Here is a 14,508-nt window from a genome sequence, read left to right on the forward strand (position 1 = left end):
GTGGCTCAAGCACAGACACATGCTCCTCTCTCTCGTCCCTGTAGGCTGACAGGAATTTCCAGCAGAACTGTAAGATGGACAGCTGTGAGCATGAAAATCTGAAATCATGGCAAGGACATCTGGCAGAGCTTGTCTGTCACAGCCCATGGCTGAAAGGCTGGTTGGCAGGGTGGGCTCTGCAGGCAGGGCTCTGCTGGAGAGAGGTGCTGGAAAGCTCAGCCCTACAAATCCTCCCCAAACAACTGGCAGCAAAGAATGAAAATAACTACAGTGCACAGAGCAATGCTGTAGCAAAGTCAGATTTCCAAGTTTAAAACAATGCTGAAACGATTCTCAGGAGTCAGGCTGGCTGAATGCACTGGGCTGAGTTCCTGTAAGAGGAAAGGATGTGAGAGGGGAATATGAAAGTATTCATGATTAATAATGATGGCTATGATGGTAACATTATCTGGTCTTCTGAATGATGCTTCCAAACATTCACAGAGAAAAAAAAAAATTCTAGATATTTTCTAGGAATTAGAAAAAACCCCTTCCATATTAAAAAAAAAAAATCTTTAATTGGTCATTTTGAAAAGAATTCAAATCGACAGCATCCCTTTTAATGATTTAAAACATCTTCAAAGCTTTATGAACTCTCCCTGTTAAATGAGGCTACTACTTTAACACATTCAAAGAGGTCTATGCAGCTTGAAAATGGACTCAAAATCCAGAAAAGAGGCCATATTTTGTTATACAAATGCAGTTCCAGGGCTTTAATGAATCCAGACAATTTACCAATAAACATAGTACATAAATTAAGTTGATTTACTATGCAATTTGCAATTTAAAAGCTTCGTATTCTACCATCTTGCCATTTTTATAGTTTATCATAATAAAAAATGAAAAGAAAGTGATATCAGTTACAGGATTCCATATTAGCTTTTCACATAAACCAGGTGCAAGCAATTAAGAATATGCTTCCTGTACTTTTAAAAAGCTTTTTGTCTATTTTCTTTTATCCATTCAGTTAAAAAGAAAAGAAATATCCAGAGCTACTCTGTACAGTTTGGGATTTTTGCTGCCTGTCCTGGCTATCTGGATGCATCAGCTCCCTTCCTGAGTACTTGGTGTCTTGTAAGGCCCATTTGAGTTCACATTAAAAGAGATAAAATTTTCATAACAAGTTATGGGAGTGATACTTCTAACAAAACTAATTTTAATTGAAATTAACTCAAATGCACACACATCTTTCCATGTTAGGTTTGGTATACCCATTTCAAACTCATTTCGTGGCAAAATTCATCACTTGGACTAAAACTAAGGTGACATTGTCACTTTAAATCACAACTCTGTATTTCAGCAATTGGCATCTCATGAAGTGGTTGTGCCACTTACAAAATATTCAAGGACAATACTAAACAACATCTACAACCTTCCCAATGTTATTTAAAGAAAAATTAGGTTTTCTATAACTCTAATTTCTTTGCCTCTTCAAATACTGTTAATATTCTTTTTCACACATCCTAGTTTCTCCTCTTTTGATTTTAATTTTTTTCTTTCTAAATTAATCCTTTGTTTGAATTGCTACTTTTGAGAGGAAAAAAAAAGAGTTGTACAACAAACAGCTGAATATTTGCCAGTTTGCTTTGGGTCTTTTCATGTTCCTTCTCAGAGGCCAGATCTGACAAGGTGCTGAGCATCAGGCAACTCACTAGAAGTTGAGGGTGCTGAGAATATCTCAGAAGAGCCTAGCATATTGCAGGATCATGCCTTGCACAGCAAGTTCTCCAAGTGATGACTATTTATCTTTCACTGAATAGACTTAGCATAAATTTTAACAACTCTGATATGACTGGGGTTTTTATAATGGGCAAAGAGGAGGTATTTTTCATGACCATATCACTCAGCACTTTGAGAATGAAGTGTACAGCAATGCCACCCAAAATGTCTGGCAAAGAACAGATGTCACAGTAACAAACACACAAATACTGGAATACATTAGAGGCAGTTGCAAGGTGTATAAGCTCTTCAGTGCTGAGAAGGCAACCAGATCACTTTAAGTCCTGCCTTAATCAAATAACAGTACAAAACAAACTTACACACAATAACCAAGCAACCTCAAGGACGACCCTCAAAGTACTGGACACTTTGCACTGTTCAGCTGGGTTGTATTTTTTATGTTAGAGATGCAGCATTTAGTAATAATCTAAATATGCACGCTAACTAAAAAGAACATTATTTTTAATGTAATTTTAGCCTAAAATTCTTACAGTTTTTCAATCTATAAGGTAGTATATATTTGCTGTTTCTCCATTTCTTGCAGATGAGCACTTATGATTTCTTTCACAGACACAGTAAAGAGCCACAGAGGCTGCAGCTGGACCCGAGCAGCAGCACCTGTATCATTGCAATCTGAACTGTGCAGGACACTGTGCTGGGAGGCCATCACTGCCCTTCTGCCAGCTGCCTCACCCAGGCAAGGCTGCAGCAACCCTGGGAGACAGCTCTCACTTACACAGGGTTGTGTGACACGATCTGTCACTGCAGGACAGAAACACACAGCTCACAGTTACCTTGGGTTAACTTCAGCAAAGGCTTACTGAAATCTTTGTTCTTAAAAGCTGAACGAATTTCCCCAGGATTTTCCTTGATATAAGAAAATTATGTTTATGGCTAAGTGCTGGCAGTTACAACTGTCCCTGTCCTAAGCTGTTACTTAACTCATGGATGCTGTGCTACTTTTCTATTCAAATGTGTGCAGTCAGGTTTTACCCACTGCACCCACACATATCACACAATCATGGAATCATAGACTCATAGAATGGCTAGGGTTGGAAGGGACCTTAAAGACTATTCAGACCCACCCCTCTTGCATGGGTGTGGACACCTTCCACTAGACCCGGTTACTCAGAGCTCCATCCAGCCTGGCCTTCCAGGGATGGGGCATCCACAAGTTTTCTGGGCATCCTGTTCCCCTGCCTCACCAGCCTCACACTAAACACTGATATAACACAGTGGTTTATGTCTACACATAATGCTCCAGCTATACAATAACTTCTGAAAATACCGAACCTTTCATTATGAATAATCCACCCAAATTAAAATCTTACCCTCTTTGTGAAACCTGAATTAAACAGCCCCTCCTGATAATAAAACTATCAATACAGACAAAGATGTATTGCAGAAGCAGTGGGCCTATAGGCATTATAGAAAGCTGAAAAAAAATTGTATATGAAATGGGGTTTGAGGTGTGGTTTCTCTAATATATATACAGCACAGCCTTCATTTTTGTTAACCTCATGTGAATATACTTTAAAAACATTTAAAAATCACACTTAAGCAGTGTCCATTTGCTTCATCCACCAGATCCACAGCAAAGTCCACAGAGCAGAAATGGTGCTGTAAACCTCCCCCTGAATACCAGAAACCAGGGATGTTTCCAGGGAGCTCTTGGTAAACCTTGTCCTGATGACAGAACTGCAGTAGCTTGCCATGCAACAATTTGTTTAGAAAATGCTAGCAGTAGGTTTCCATTCAAAAATAAGCACAGCCCTCATCTAATTACAGAATGACTTTCCATCTCAAATGGAAAGTCAATATCCTCTCAAATATATCCTCTCAAATTTCTATACCTACATATATAACATTCATTAACCCTATATATCTTAAAAATCTATTACAATGTAGCTATGTAGATGTTCAAGGAAGAGAAATGGCAAGCATTTGTTCTCAATCTACACAAGCAAAAGGACTAAGAAATACTAGATCACAAAGCAAAAAACCCAACAAAAACTAACAAACTATAAGAAATATTGTGAAAAGTTCTTGCTCCTAAAAATTCTTGCTCCTTTTGAACTACTCAGCTTATATCAGAAAACATCAATAAAAATAGTTAACCCTTCATAATTTACTCAGTTTTAGCAATTAAGAATTTTTCCTTTTGTTTCTGTTTTGTTCTTTTCTAAACATAAATGCATATAATTTTTTTGAGTTTAGTATTTTCCTTTATCACATCTCTTTCATCTTTTTTTATTGGACATAATTTCTACTGCTGGTGCTTTGCATACTTTGAGCTACCAACAGGTTAGACCTGAGGTTTGTATTTCCTTCTCATCATTCACACATATGAAAAAAAGAAAAAAGGAAGAAATTGTATTTCTAAATTTTTTGACGCCTTACTGTGTCCACAAACTTCTTTCCATACTCACCTTAGTAAGCCTCTCAAAGTTTCCTATCATTAACCTCTTTACTGGTCTGTATTCTGCCTTCTCTCTTTTTGCTTTACATTCACCAACTGCCTCAAAAGATAAAGAAAAAAGTGAAGTGCTTTGATTAAAAAGGTACAATAAAGACTGAAGAATGTTCTATTTTGGTTCAGCTTCTTAACTTGTTTTTAATCACAACAAACAAAATTAAAAACAGGCACTTGGACAGCAATGCAAGAACACACACACACACAAAATGAGATTGAAAACATTTAAAAACTATTTTTAAACTAAATTTTAATGAAAATATCTAATATCTGAGAAGAGATATCCTTCACAACAATTGATATCTGTCTTTCACAGTGTACTCCACGTGCAGATCACAAGGCATGGTACTGATGAAGTTGGGTAACTGAAATTTCACAGAAATGGCACCACAGAGAGGTAAAATGGTGCTCAGCCATCGAGTCAGGTACACCTGAACCTGCAGCACCTTGATGCTGTATCTGATTGCCAGCACTGTCTCCTCCCTGCTTCTGTTTTCTTAGGTAAATTTTGCTGAGGATGGTGAGTGAGATAGGAGATAAGAGGAAATCTAGACTGTATTCTAAAATTAATATCAAAGTGACATATTGAGGTCTTCTCAAGTACACAGCCAAACTGGCTGACTATGGGAGCTCAGCAAGAAAGCACTGCATGGATATGGGAGCTGAATGGAACAAATCCCTAAATTATATATGATTTCTATTACTTTATTGTTACCTAAACTTCATTTGGACTTTTCCAAATAATAAACCAATCTAAAAAATTTGCAGTTAAGCTAAATTAAGATTCTCGGGACGGCTCTTGTAACTGAAGTTTACGCAAAATTCTATTACAAAACATCTGCCTACAGTTGTGTAATCACTGTCAAGTCTGAGATTATACAGTGTAAACATCATATTAGGGTAAAGTCACTGATAGTGTCAATGCTTTATTAATTTTCTGAAGTTTGGTGGAACTTTTAACAAGTTTGCTGCACTCTTGTGGGTTTTTTCTTGTTATATTGTGTATTTCAGTTGGTACCCATAAAAATCACAGTGTGGTTTCCCCTAAATCCCCTTTCCTCTCCAAAACATAACATATAACATATTCTCTCAGCAAGCAAAGCTTCTGGTGAATTCTGTGATCCTTTCTAACAGTCATTCAGCATCAGCATGTATCTATAAACCAGGAAAAAATTCCTTTTGTCTTGTGAATTTCAGGCATTAGATGGTCATCTCTCCTGGAAAGGTATCAGATTAGTTTGTTCTGTAGATGGTTCACAGTGGAGTTCTCTTTTTTAATAACTTCCTAATAAGTAAATCAATGTACTGGTTTCCGCTGACTGAAAGTGCCTCCATCAAGGTACAAAGGCAGACTAAGAAGCCTTTTCATATTTCATCTGATCTCAGGTCATTGAATTGATTCTTTATATAATAGTGAAAAGAATTCAAGATTCTGTAATTAACATTCAGGGTACTGCTAGCACATGATCTTAGCACTCTCTATAGCAAAATGCCTGTTTTTTTTCTTGTGGCACTGCTTTTGCTAGCTGTTCCAAGGGTTTACTAAAATTGTGTGGTTCTGCCCTCTGTGCTCTAAAATTGCTGTATCAATGGAATTATTTTCCTCTTGACATCATACTATGAAAACACTTGCTTTCGATCAGCAAACTAAAAGGCTAGTTTTTACACTGACTTACAATTAGCCTAGATATTATTTTAGTTTATAGTCTTATTGTTTTTCTGAAGAACTCCAGGATTCTTAAGACATCACTAGCTTTGCACAGGGATGTATTTTTTAATAATTGTATTTATCATTATGTGTCATTAAAATGAAAATATCTGAAGTGCTTCAAAATAACATTCACAAGAATTTGAGAGTAAATGACACTAATCATAAGAGCACCTCAAAGTGTATAATTTAACAATACACAAAATAAGGAAAGCACAACACAGAATTCCCATATCAACTCAAGTTCTAAAAATCTGTACTGGAGCCAAGATACCTGGTGTCTTCCCTAAAGCTCCAGGAAATCAGTTTCTAAACACTAAAATGTTAAAGATGCAGGATGTAACTACTGAAACCCTTCTTTAGGGGCTCAAAACAGTTTCAGGGATTTTTGATAGGGATCTCACATTAAATTGACCTTTCCTGGTGAAAAGATGCATTACCTGTAAGCAGCTGCTAACCTTGCCCTGACCTGCCCTGAGTCCCAAGGCTATGGAGGTGTGACTGTTTCCTTTCCTGGCTGCTGCAGTTTCCCAGCCAATGGAACTCAGACGCATATTGCCAGCAGTGAGGGAGGTCATGTGGTTAAAGGGGAGAAAAAAGGTGTAAGAGAACCCTGACTTTGATCCTGATTGAGTCACTGGAGGGATGTGTGGCTATGAGGAACTACTTGGCTTCTTTAAACATCATCCAGGCTTCTGGTCTAGATAAGAAACCTTGCTCTAGAAACCACAGCCACACTGGCCAATGTAAGCATTACATGTAAATAAATGAAGAGGAAACAAATATCTGTTTGGTTGGTTGGTTTTTTTTTTTTTTTAAATTTTTTTTTTTTTTTTGTGAAATAGTTCTAAAGAACACTTAATGAGGCAGCCAGGGCTCAGGAAATGCAGGTAATTGTGCTCTGCAGATCTAAAAGCAGTGACAGCTCCCTTCTGTCCTGAGCACTGATCTACCATGCAGCTAATGCTCTCAGACTCCTGCAGGAGAAGGTAAAAGCTGAGGATTGTTTACCATTGCCAGGCAGGAAAGGTTGCCTATCCACCAGTGATTGAGCCCCAGCAGCACTGGCCTTTCAAACAGAAAGAGGCTGAGGAGATATTTGTAAGTTAAGCAGCCTTCTTGCTCCTTGAGGGGAACATACCCCTCAGCTGAAACATGAGCAGGTTGCTGCTAAACACCTTCCCTTCCTCCTAAAAGCCTCTTCTCAGGGGTAAAGTGGTGGAGAGTAAACAAAAAGGTATATAAATGTAGCATATTTCTATAAAATGCAATAAAACATATTTTGATACACATAAAAAAAGTATGACCAAAGGTTCAGATACTCCCACTGCATGGATTATAATAGCACCTGTGTACTTTAGAATACACTTAAATGATAGTTTGCTTCAGAACATACTTTGAAGAAAGAAGAGAACTCTGTTCCTTTTTGATCCTCATAAACTGTAGTTATTTTTGGAAGGAGAATTGTCAAAAATATTAATGTTATTGGATGGAGCAGCACAGTTTACAGTAATTGCTACTGGAGTCTGTCTGATGATTGGTGGTCAGTATTTTCACATGAGACTCCCCACAAAAAAATGTGCTCTTTAGCCTGTACTAAACCAAAAAAATACAGAGAATTTGGGTGAGGAACTGGAGAGCATCATTGTTTCATTTACAGTGAAAACCACTGCAGTTCCAGAGCTAGCACCCTGACTATGTGTCTGTGTATTCTCTGAAAATAGAGCTGGCTTTGGATTGAACCATCTCTCACCAGCTATACAGAGGGGAAGTGATGTCACTCTGAAAATAAATATAGAAATGGGTTTTCTGGAAATATTTATACTTTGTTCATGGATAAAGTGCTGAATGTACAGCCAAGGAGAGCCCACTGCTCAGCTTGCACCACTTGAAAAGAGGAAAGTTTTTAAATTTGCAAAGATTCTCACACCAGGGACTTTTTTTTTTCTTTTAAAATAACTGAGTCTTGACATAACCTTGTCTTTTTTAAAGGCCAAACATTTTCCTTACTCCCAAGTGCTTTGTGAGCCTTAGGGATATATTGTCCCTGGCAAAACTGGGATAGCAATATCCTGGGAACGGGTGATTTCCATCAGGGCCAAGGAAATCGCTCCAAACCACATTTCATTCTGGTTACAGCATTTTAATGAGATTTGCAAGCCCTTCTGAGACAGTCACAAGAAACATTCAGCCCCAAACCCTCAATCAGAATCCTGAAAGTTATTCTAATGTCTCAGCAAAAGATGGATCTTAGGACTCCAGTTTGGCTGTGATATTTCTTACATTATATTTAGCACTGATTAATTAGGGGGTGACTAAGTACTGACCTCTCAATTAATTTTGAAAGAAGATGGATGACTGGAAATACCTAACAACATTTGAGAAGTGACTCCTTAACTGTTTTCTGGAAAACAGCTTCCAAAAATCTTCTTCAATAACTTCCAAACCCCTTCATGATATGGATTTCATCTTAATCAAGCCACTCTTATTCTAATGAACACATAATTCCCTGTGAGAATATGAGCAAGTATTTATATGGGAAATAATAAAATTGTAGCTAGCAATATAACTCTTAATGTGCAATAAGAGTGCATATATGTGAATGCAAATGAAAGCACCATCATCTATCTCTCTGTGATCATCCCTCAGTTACTAACAGCTTCTTTGCAAACAGTGTTGCATGGATCCAGATATTGCACTTAGAGTGAAAAAAGCAGCTCATTGAGGACAGGATCAATAACACCAAAAGGATAAAATAATAAGGGGTGTAAAATAACTGTTAAAGAAACTAAGGGTTAAGAAGTAAATTTTTTGGGTAAAATGTGATTTAAATTTCATCAGAAATGAACTGTGATTCAGATCATGCTGTTTTTTCCAGTTTACACATTTTGAATTAATGTAGCATGGATTATGTTGCATAAAACAATGACAATACATGAATTCTACTCATGGAAATTACTCATCCATCAGCCAGTGTCAGGTACATTCAGAAGCACATGCATTAAGTTCTGCACTGTAAGTTCAAGTCATTTGTATGTGAATAATGCCAGTTGTGAAAATGAAAACAAGAAGAGATAAGGAAACTTTGGGATCCTTCTGCACTGACTTCTCTTTGACCCAGGAAAGAACAATGAATGTTTGCTTTCCCTTGCAAGGGGTGCCGACAAGGCTACACAAACAAAGAAGCAGAAGCTCAGCTGGTGCAAATTAGTACACTTGCATTGACTTAATGGAACTGCATCCTTTACCCCAGCTAAAGATGTGGACACAAATGTTAAAGGTTCCTCTGTTATAATTTTTTCAGTACAAGGATCAATCATGAATCCTTTCACAAATCTTCAAACAGAACTTTTCCCAAGCAGATTTTGCAGACCTGAGTCTGATTTTCTATTTCTTAAATGGCACAAAATATTTTATTCCCCTCATAACTGCTTTTTCCTAGTCCAGTTTCCACATTATTTTGTTGACTCTGTAGTACTGCAGTGAAAATAGCCCTGTCAGTCCTTCCAGGTCCTCCTCAGTTTACTAGCAGTGTGCACTCAAGGGCAATATTCAAGGAGGCCTGGCCATGCATGCCCATATGCTTCCTTCTGTCTCCCAAAAAACTAACTACAGCCTCTGAAAATTAGCAGGCAAAGGCCAACAATTAACCTCAACAAAAAGACTGCACTCTATTTTTAAAAATTCCTTTCAGATGGAGATACCACTTCCGTTCACCTAAAAACACAAAACAAGTTAGATCATAAAAAGAAAAACATTTGCTAAATTTTCTGCTGTCTGAAGATCTATCTCTTATATGGGCCTGAAGTGTTTGCCTGGAAACTGAACTGTTTTGAAAACAGTAAAAGCATGTTTGTAATAGCTTGTCGTTCTCGTCAGTGCTATTAGTGTCCAGTAAACTCTCTCCTTGTAAATCCATAGATGTCAAAGGTTTCTGTGGATCTTTTCTAAGCAAGTGCATAGTTTGGCATAGTGTCTGATTGGGCAGAGGTGAAGGATCCTGGTGTACAGATCTTGGATACTGCCATTGTCTCCTGTTAGAAAGTCTGGGAGGTTTCTAATGCTACTATTTGGCAAATGCCTTTCAGAAGAGAGCCAAAGGACTGTTCTCCTCTGGCTCTGGGAAGACTGGTGTTCCAGAAGAAATCAATAGAGCCCAGTAAAAACAGAAGAAACCAAATGAAAATGTCTGTTAGTGACTATATGACTTCTGGGCTTAGATGTGCTCTGCCCTAGTAGCTTGTTTTTACTGTTCAGTAATATTCAGATTAACACCACTGTCAGAGGGATTATAGCAAAGAAAAACTGTAAAAGGGAATAGAAAAAAAATTAATAAAGAAGACTGAAACAAGAAGGGGGAAACAAGCAGAATGGGAAGAACAACCTGACTGGAAAAGCAGAGTTTCATGACCAGACATGGACACTGGGACTGAATTTTTTAGAATAAAAACAAGACTGACCCATTAGAAAACTTCATTTTCAGGAGAATAAAAGAACAATGTTAATTTGAAGAAAGCATTTTTCTTGAGGCAAGGACAGCTGGATCCTTTTTGTTACTAAAGCAAGATCTGTTCCGGGAAGAATTCCTAAGCAATATGTGTATCTGTCTCTATACCCTCTGCAAAGGTCCCATGAAAACTATTAAATTACTGCTTGTCATTCTAACTTTGATGCTTTGCTGAAGTTCAGAAAATGGCTGCCAGCCTAAACTGTGAACTGCTTTAAATCACTCCTATCCAGGTGATGATGAATGTTCTCTAGATTTTATCTGCAGAGTGGAAAAAACAAACAAGAATACATTACTCAACCCCTAAGATTTTTTAGAAGCTGAAATTCATCTAAAGGAACACTTGAGTCCTGTCTACCCCCCACTGAACTGATTAGGAATTTCAGCTAAATAAAGAATGAAGGTGAGACTGAAATGCCCATGTAATCAACCTTCACAAAAAATCTAATACAAAGTTAAAACTCTTTTGAGATAAGTGCAAACATGGGAGCGCTGAAATAATACTGAAAGAAATGAAGGAGGCTTTTTAAAATTCCCAACTTGTGCTTTCCTCAAAGTGTAATTCAAAACTGATCCTTCTTATGCAAAGGGTTAATAACAAAATTCAAATAGTGGTGTGGTGTCCCATGGATACTCAATAATGAAAATTCAAACGCTCATTTCTTTAAGCCTTTTGTGTCCCTTTTCTAGATAATTGGTTTTTTGCCTAATTTTTGAGGCTATTTAATAACACCTCCTGCTAGACATTTCATGTAAACTCAGCAAGAGGAGGCATCGTGAGTAATAGAAAAGAGTTCTGCTCATTTTAAAGCTCAAATTCATACTTTTCTTAACAAAGGAGATCCCCACTGTTAGAGTTTGGCAACCAGCGGGCCAACTGCATTGGGGAAGATTGGATTAGGGGGGCAGCTGACTGTGCAGTAAAGTCTCCACTCCAAAGAAGGATTTTTATGTAAATTCCATTACAATTCATGCTTTTTGGAGATAATGAAATGGATACAAAACACTTCAAGGTTTCCAAGTCAGCAAAATAATGAACAGGGGCATTCAGAAAGTTGATTTAATACATTTTTTTAACATTGGGACCCTTGCATGAACAGGATTGGCATCTGTTCAATGTATCACATGGAGTTTACTTTTAATACCACTATCTAAACCCCATAACTTTTCAGGCTATTAGTGATGTGTGAACATCAGCTATCAAGAGTTTTCCTCAGTTTAAGCTCTAACAGGCTGTATCATTTTTCAAGTGTTTGCCTGCAGGCAAATTTTACCAAAGAATCAGCCAAATACTTTTTGAAAATAGATTATTTTCAACTCAACAGCTTTACACAACTGTCTGTGACTATGCCACAGCATTTTTAATCAATGAACTTCAAATAAGAAGAGTCTGGGGTCAAGGGAGCCCTTACAATGATCTCTACTTTGTTCTCTCACATAAGGTATAGAATTTAATTTGTCAGTATTTGCTCTGATCATAGTGGAACCAGAATCTGGATGCTTTTTCTTCAAATTTGTATGTTTGCTGATTACAAAATTAAAATGTGTATATATTTGTATATTTTGTATACATTTGTAAAATTGTGTATAGATAAACATGTAGGCACACACTAAGCATTTTTAGACCAGAAATACTCTCAAATGTTGAGTTTTGCCTTTCAATCCAGCTGATATGAATATCTCGGGTGCAAAATATGCAGTGAGAATACTTCCACCACATTGAAGTGCCCATGCCATCAGGTCTATCAATCACTTTAGAAGGACTAAAAACATCATGGGAGGGCCAACACAGAATAAAACACACATGTACTACTTAAGAGTACCATTGCAAGGCCTTTGGGTACTTCTCTCCTGTGGTTTGTGTGTTAATTTTAGTATTAACCTGCTATTAGTGCTAGTCAGGTTCACAGTGCTCAATAGGGATATCTGTTCAGTAACCACATTCCAAGCAAAACTGTACTGCTGATACTGTTAGTGTCTTTATGCACAACATCCCTATTGATATAAATTCTTCTCTTAAGAGAATGGAGAAAACATCCCGTTTCAGGAGCTGAAAGAAATAAATCATTAACAAGTATGTAAACTACAGATATAGAAAGATTAGCAAAGTTCAGAAATGGTATAATACTGGGGCCACTGATGTCTAAAGTAGTACTCTTCCCTCTTGATGTAAGTTTTCCTTCAAACAAGCATCTATTTATTTAAATAAAAAGGAATATTCACAATACAGTTTTTCTTCGATATACATAATGAAAACAGAAACTAACTAGTGTTCCAAAAGTGTTTCAAAAAAGGAATCAACCAAGATATGAACCACAATTGAGTTTGTATGATTGAACATTTAGCTATTAAGGCTCTTTATTATGATTGATGAGGCTAAAAGGTGAGTTTATGAATTAAAGTTTGCAAGCTCTGTTGTTTAATGAAAAACACTGAGAAGCCACAAAAAGCAAAATCTGAGAAACAGCTATTCTTATTGTTTACCACAAGATCACACTGGTCATATTGTATCATTTAAGAGTAAATGTAATAGGCTTTTATGAAACAAACAAAAGCAGTAACAAGCTATAAACAAATTTGATTTGCGGGGCTTTTGTGGTTCCAAGCTGTTCATTTGGTTATAATCACATACCTTGCTTTTCCTAGGGAAATATCCAGCCAAATACACTCACTTCGGAATAAAAAGGAAAGTAAGAAGCAACAGAGAGAGAGAAAACACGTCAGGATCCTGCCCTGCTTCCACTGTACTAAGCAGTAATTACTCTGGGAAGTGTTATTAAGCTGAGTACTCAGTGGGCCAGGTTCAGCTACTCATATTCAGGCAGACTTAACACACTGGCCACAAGTGAGTCCTCCTGGGCCATGCTCTGAGCACCACCACACAGTGAGCAGTTACTAATATGAATAGTCCTGCTGACTTCAATATAATTATGGAGAAGAAAGAAACTACTCAGGGTGGGTACAGCTGGTATCAAAATCAATTTCAACAGGAATAAGGATGGCAGAATCAAGTCTTCTGGGCACAGCCAGCTCACTTAATGCTACAACAAAACACAGCAAAAAGCATTTATGCCTGATAGACTAAAAACCTGGATGGAAAAAACCCTTTTAATTAAGAATGATAGGAGTGGAAAATCTTCTTCCTAGAAGAAAATAAGAACATTCCAAAGATACAAGCACAACCAAAAGAATGATAAAAAAGACACTCTTTTTCTCCATGTTTAGGAAATGAATAGAGCTGAATTGCTCTTTGTCACAGCCATATAATACTGTCTTCAGGTGGCCATTGTTTCCATGTCACCTTTGAACCACACAAAACCCTCGTCAACATGCTCCTCAAATATTCTGTTGTTTCCTTCAAGGAGTGATTTATAACACTTCCCAGCAAGGAATGTGCCACATCCATTAAACATTAATACTGAGTTATAGTTTTCTAAATCATAGCTATCTGCTTGGTAGTCTTGTGCTTGACTTGTATTCCAGGAAAAGAAATATGTATTTTTCTGTTGTGTCATTTATTTACTCAGCACTGGGCTCTACTGAAATCTCCTGAAAACAATGCGAAAATGTCTTTTTGTTTGTTTTTTAAAAATACCTGAGTTTGCTTGAAATACACAGTGAGAGACAGTACAAACATGAGTAACAATTTGATAAGACTTGAACAGAGGCCACAGCACAATATGTCATAGCTAGGACAGCTCAAGAGGGCTGCCAGAATTCCCTTCAAAGGAAAAAGCCTACAATGACCTTATATGGGAAGATGGGAGAAGTCCAGAGAAAGTGAGATTTTTATTTAAACTGGAGAAGAACAATGGTTCTGACACAGAAGAGAGATGTTTCCACTGGACAGCTGGTCTCCAGCTATCCCATCACATTCACAGGTACTCCGGCCTCATGCCTTTTCTGAATACAATTTACTAAATCACTTGAGCAGATATTTAAAATTATGTACAACAATAATACCATTGAAATGAATGGAAGCAACTATGTGTTTAAAATTAGACACATGCTTAAATGTAAGCCAGAATGAAGCACATAATCCTCTCACCATGATATTTTCAA

At 37.3% G+C, this 14,508-nt stretch overlaps 1 long non-coding RNA gene across 1 annotated transcript in view; it reads right to left on the bottom strand.

Moving 5' to 3' along the window:
• Window positions 1-4,226: 4,226 nt before the first annotated feature.
• The window catches only part of LOC121362061, a 193,645-nt gene continuing 183,363 nt past the window's right edge, over window positions 4,227-14,508 (bottom strand). The window contains exon 3 of the long non-coding RNA XR_005956440.1: window positions 4,227-4,273. This is a non-coding gene — a long non-coding RNA (uncharacterized LOC121362061). The remainder of the gene's footprint in view (window positions 4,274-14,508) is intronic.

Source organism: Pyrgilauda ruficollis, unplaced genomic scaffold (genome assembly GCF_017590135.1).
Source record: "Pyrgilauda ruficollis isolate IOZ18807 unplaced genomic scaffold, ASM1759013v1 scaffold6, whole genome shotgun sequence".
Classification (NCBI taxonomy): domain Eukaryota; kingdom Metazoa; phylum Chordata; class Aves; order Passeriformes; family Passeridae; genus Pyrgilauda; species Pyrgilauda ruficollis.